The 5983-nt window shown below is 30.2% G+C and overlaps 1 long non-coding RNA gene across 1 annotated transcript; it reads right to left on the bottom strand.

Annotated features, from left to right (window-relative positions):
- Positions 1-1099: 1099 nt before the first annotated feature.
- On the bottom strand, positions 1100-4892 carry LOC106688734 (uncharacterized). The gene is made up of 4 exons (XR_001344360.1): positions 4828-4892; positions 2559-2642; positions 2142-2298; positions 1100-1183 (listed from the first exon to the last, which is right to left on the bottom strand). It is a non-coding gene; the product is annotated as an uncharacterized lncRNA (long non-coding RNA).
- Positions 4893-5983: the final 1091 nt, after the last annotated feature.

Below are 5983 nucleotides of genomic sequence, written 5' to 3'. Positions count from 1 at the left end.
AGAGAGGAAAAAATTAATCAAGTTATTTAATGAATACAATTTGGTACGTCTATTTTTTAACTGGAAATAAATCAAATGATTTATTATTTTTCGAATAAAAAATCTTTCGATTCTTAACAATTTTAGAAAAATAACAAACTATTTTGAAAATATGTAAAGGATACAAGATTTTTTTATTCAAAGAAGAAAACTTATTCTTTTCCTATATATGGCACTCTCAAGGCCCTTTGATATAAATATAAATAATTCTATAACTATTGTAAAAATGGGTGCAAAATAGTTTATATAAGAAATCATTTTGGCTAGCGATTCAGTTAAACTATTAAAATTGTATTCATAATGATGTAATATTCATTTATGTTAGAATTTCAAAATTAAAAATAATTTGGTGGGAAGCCAGGGGGTACACGTGAGAGTTTGGTAATATTTTTTTGCTCACTAATTATTTCTGATAATTGATAATGTTAATTGTTTACTTATTCACTATTTTATCAAGTATAAATTTGGTTCAGGCGCAGGTAGATAGCAAACAAAATTCTTATTCACAAAATTTCTACTTAGCTTCTATAAAATCAACCACCTAAAATTTAAAAAAATAAATGAAGGAGCTTTATATCGAATGTTAATAAATTTCAAAAGATTTTTTTTTACAAATTAAAATTCTAAAATTTCTTCATTTATTTTCTTTCGTTTATTTAAAATTTTAAATTTTCCCCTGGCTAATAGGTGAAATAAATCAACATTCCCAATCAAAACTTTACTTGGGATGCTATTATAATAATGTTTCAATAAAATCTTTCCAAAAGTGGATATACTGACTTTTGATAAAAAATCATGTATTTGGAAATATAATTCTTTTTAGATACGTAAGTATTACTTTGAGAGTGCGATATAAAATTACAATTTTATTATTAATATACACAATTTTGATCCCGAAACGTTTGAGAGTTATTTAGGAATAAAAGGTTGAGAGTAAAATGGATCAAAATTGTGTATATTAATAATAAAATAAACCACTCTCAAACAATCACATAATAAATAGTTAATCTAATTACAATTTTATTTATGGGCTTTATGAATAACCCAGAGATCAATTCTTCTTCTACTGGACGGGCTATCCTCGCCTTCTTCTTGATCAGCGTCTTCCTCAGTATCAGGAGGACGCACCAGAATAGAGCTGATACTAAAAATTAATTATAATTAATAAAATTATTCATTTTTAAAAAGTTGTCATTGATCCTAAACGCAATATTACAATTATTCTACTGAAGCGGAATTAAGTATCCATAATTTTATTCAAAAATTATCTTTTTTTTAACGCAATTTGTAGGATCCATAACAGTCAAATAATTTAAGAATAGACTCTCCCCCTCCCCCCCCTTAAGTTTAAAAATAGTGATTATGAAATTAATATATTTTTGCTATGTTGCAATCCAAGGAAGATTGTTAGTTGACCGATGTGATGATTGTTGAAAGATGGTCAGGGTGGGCTGTCAACAAAGGTACAAAAATAACAACAACAAAAAATTTATTAGCATTATTAATAATTACTAATAAATAATAGTTTTTCCGCTATTTTTGTGCCATTTTGACCGCCAGCCGAACCATCTGCCTACTATGCTTGTAGCGCTTCTTTCAAGGCTCCTTTGTTTTCTGCAATAATGAGAATATCATCGGTAAATTATAATTTATTATTATATAAGGGAAGCATTATCCAATTTCTTACGTTCAGTTTTTGGTTGCTTAGTTTAGCTTCTCATATTATTCTATTCATATATATGTATATATTACAATCATGGGCTTAAGCTGTCCCCTTCTTTGACTCCTGTTTCTATTTCAAACCGGTCTAATTTATTACCGTTGAGCCTTACTATCTTATAAACATTTTTATACAAGCTAAGTATTGCCTGAGCTAAGTTAATGAGAACACCTTCATCTTCGAATGCTTGCTTCAGTTCTGTCCGCGGTACGTTATGCACCTGTGAGATATAGGAGAGAGAGGTGAATACCAAATTTCTAATTAAATAAAAGTTTATTTTACTTTCTTCTCATAGATTTTTTTTCTTTTTCTAAGCCATTAACTTCAATATTAGCATTCTGGAAAAAAATATGAATATTACTGAAATAATTGTACAAGTTACCTTAGAAGAATCAAAATAACGAAATTCACCAAAGACCCAATCCCGAAGAAACTTCCTGGATATGAGCGATATGTGTTATTAAAAAGTCCTCCATATAAATTATGCATAGGGGGCGTAATGAAGCTCTGTATGATTGAACTCATCCCAAGAAATAGCCCTGAAACAAACTTTAATGTAATTTTTGTTTTAACATAATTTACAAATTATAATAACATACATTTCTATTGTTCTTTAAACTCATAAATAAAATCATGATGTTGCGTTGGTGACTGAATCAGAACTTATGCGTAGTTAATTCATGGAATAGTTTATATTAAATCCATGACTAAATGTGCCTTCGACCGAGCTTTTAAACAATTAGTAATAATTTATTTTATACCTAGTCAATAATCTTCAATTAACAATAAGTATACTAACCTAATTCATGATCCTTAACATTTTTGCTGATAACAGATTGAGGTATCGAAAGCAAAATACACTTTAGTAGGCCCAGGTAAACAACTAAAACAAATTAAGAAGTTATTTAAATAATTAATGTAAGTTTTTATATTGTCTGTTTAACGACTTATATTAAATTTATGAAAAATAATACAATTTTCATTAGCTAACAATTAATTTTTAAATTTTGTGTGCGTTTATTCATTTGGTTGAATAGTTACAGCCTTAGTAAGCTGATCGAATATATATGAGGTTCTTGAGAATCAGTAAATAGTAAAACAAACATTGATATTTCCAGACCTTATTGTTTGCAATCATGCCAACTGTTTCATGGCTGTGTGTACTAAAAACTATATTACTAGGGCAATGTTTGTAGTAACAATCTGGCGGCACAACTCTCTCCCATAAAAATGGCAGTTTCCTGCTGCAAATCATACCCTGCGAACTTTTTTTTTATGGAAAAAGAAGTTTACCTACTTGTAAATTTATTGGTATGTAATTGACAACACTGAGTAGAAAAGAAATTTATTTTAATTAAAGGAGAATTTTTCTGAATGTCATAATTAAGGAGTTCTTCTACCGGTAGTTCAAAAAAATACTCGACGGGAACATTGGCAACATCAACACAGCTCTTATTTGAGGTTTCCGGCTTCTAGTAGCAAGAAACAGGAGGGGATCGAAGATCCCGAAAAGAATTTTCCTAGGAGGTTAAGTCCCACCTTAGTTTTCTCTCTAAAATACTACCAGCTAATGATACAGATAATACAGTTGGAAAGAAAGCAGTGAAAATGATTCATGAAGGCAAGGCAAAAAAACATTCTTAGATGTGAGAAGTCTTCGGCTACAGAACTAGCATTTCCAGAGTTGCAAGACCGAGGGTGAAAACTAGCAGATGATTCGCAGGGTAGTAGACCAGACGGAGAAAGAGTGAGAGGTCCAACAAAAAACTTCCAAAGCTGCGGACCAACTAAGAACTCTGTCCAGAGGGTTAAAGATAATGAAGCCCATCGCAACACACTTCAGATTAGTCATAATGATAATATTATCTTGTAATTTCAAGTGGCAAACAAATTAAATATCAGAGTCAATAGAATTACAATAGTAGCCCTATATTTTCTTAATTAAATGTCATATAAATCAATACTAAATGATTATAGACATGTTTTGATTCACGAACTTTCTGATAAATTAAGACGTAAATATTTACATTAACAGTAACAAGTCTTGTTTTAATTCAACTAGATTCGATTGTTCAAATACTCTTCGTACCATTCTGCGGATACGTAAAGTATTGTATACGATCCCTTGGAAAAAGATATACAATGTTTAAGTATATACAATTACATCTAGCAGGAGGGGAGAGGGTTTGAGATATCTAGCTTTTAATTTAGAGACATAATTTATGCTATTCCAAGGACAGTAGGTTGGTTCCCATAAGCAAATTTATAAAAAAAAACAATAAATGTGGATTCTGGAACCCCTTATATAACCACGGTTTGCTAGAAACGTCACATTCTAAATGGCATCCCTAGTGGGGATGTTTCTACCAAATTACTATGACTATCACTGATTACAATTAATTACTAACATTTTATTAACGTCAATATTCGAGGTAAAAATGAGATAATTCAATTATTAAATTCGTGTAATAAGGTTTTGATGCGGACATTTCAATATTTCATTTAATTTATTTATTTTTTTTTTTTATTGGTTTACTTAATCATATTTTATTTCACTCTATATTCCTCTTTCTGTCAGTCTGCTTGTAATTCTCTGTCCCATGATATTAGAATTGTTCTAATATTAGGATTTTTTACCCGAATAACATATATGAAAAATTAAAACTTTAATTTCGTTCATGTTTATTAACTGTAACAGGTGCTTCTAAGATTAAACTAATTAAACATATGTGTTCACGAAGAAGATTATGTACATCAGTGTATACCGAAGAAGGTCTTAAGCAAATTTTATTGATCTGAATTCTTTAATAGTATATGGCGGACAAGAAATAATAGAAAAATCTTTACGGATATATTCTAAATATTTTAATAAGGATATATTTAGCAGATAGAAGCTTTCAAAAGCGATCTATCACTTCACCAAATGAAACGAAAAATAGTAGTAATTTCATGAAGTGCGGTGAAAGCTGATTTCCGACAATTTCTACGGTAAAAAGTTCCTTGCACAGTCTTATTACCGATTATAAACGACTTGTAAGATTAAATACTTAAAGCTCAACATGGCTTACCTAAATACAACTCCTGCCTTGTATTTACGAATATTCTGGCAGTTTCGAAAAGTGTCGTTACCAACGCACTTATAATTCCCATTTTGAAATCAGTCCATTTCAAAATTCGGCTGAATATATACGGGAAAATCATAGAACCTGTAAAAAGTATATAAAACATGAAAGCATTAACATCGTTAGAATTACATTTAAGCTCAATACCGGTTTATTAGATACTTAGTGGTTGTTTCCTACCTAACGCTAGAATAAGAGCGTAGTATGCATCGATGAGGCCTTCTTCGATAATTGTGACATGAAATGTTTGTTGAAGGTAATACACAATTATGCTGTTTTCGGCTAAAAAATAAATCAATTCTTTATCTCATAACAAATTTTGGGACATTCAGTATTAAAGAAAAATATTTTTCAAAAAATGTTTTCAAGTAGGTCAGAAAAGACATTTAAAAAAATGGAAATTAGAGCATTGATAAAAAGATTTTTCTTGGACATACCAATTATATGTACTTATTCACTATACTTATTCTAACAAATTATTATCTCAAATATATTCAAAGCATTTTTCATGTGATAGAATGTTTTATCCACATTGGCTAGGGAAGACCGGGAAAATCCTATTCGAGGCAGGTTGGCTAACGTTTTCGGGGGCAATTTGGCAAAGATATTTTAGTCTTACTAAGTTTGGAATGGATAAAAATATGGCCAACTTCTCGCAAATGTGAAGGACAACAGGGTAATGGTAAGTCCGGTGGTGAAAAAACAAACTGTAGAGTTAACCAAAAACAAAATAAAAAATGTTTATGAACTTTCAGGTGTGACTCCTATACAAGGAACTATACATACTCGTATGTAGATGTTAGATTTATTTTTTTATTTTTCTACCATTGATTATTATATAAATGATCCTATCATTTAGAAGAGTTATTCCAAACTATGCCAACCACCCTCGAGATTAGGGTTGGTTGGAATACATTAAATTTTTACCTTTGATGTTCCCCAAAGAACTCAGCACTCACAAGACCTGAAAAATGATAATAACAAATACCTATCGATATGGAATTCAAGGTATCTGCACTCATCAGTAAGTATGGAAAATCTAAACATGAATAGGGTTGCCAATCAGCCCCAGTCTCCCCTACTTTTCCCTAAAATTAATTGA

This window comes from Halyomorpha halys, unplaced genomic scaffold (genome assembly GCF_000696795.3).
Source record: "Halyomorpha halys isolate HHAL.00 unplaced genomic scaffold, Hhal_1.1 Scaffold1189.1, whole genome shotgun sequence".
NCBI classification, from domain to species: domain Eukaryota; kingdom Metazoa; phylum Arthropoda; class Insecta; order Hemiptera; family Pentatomidae; genus Halyomorpha; species Halyomorpha halys.
The sequence above is the reverse complement of the archived record's forward strand: the minus strand, read 5'-3'. Positions and strand labels throughout refer to the sequence as shown.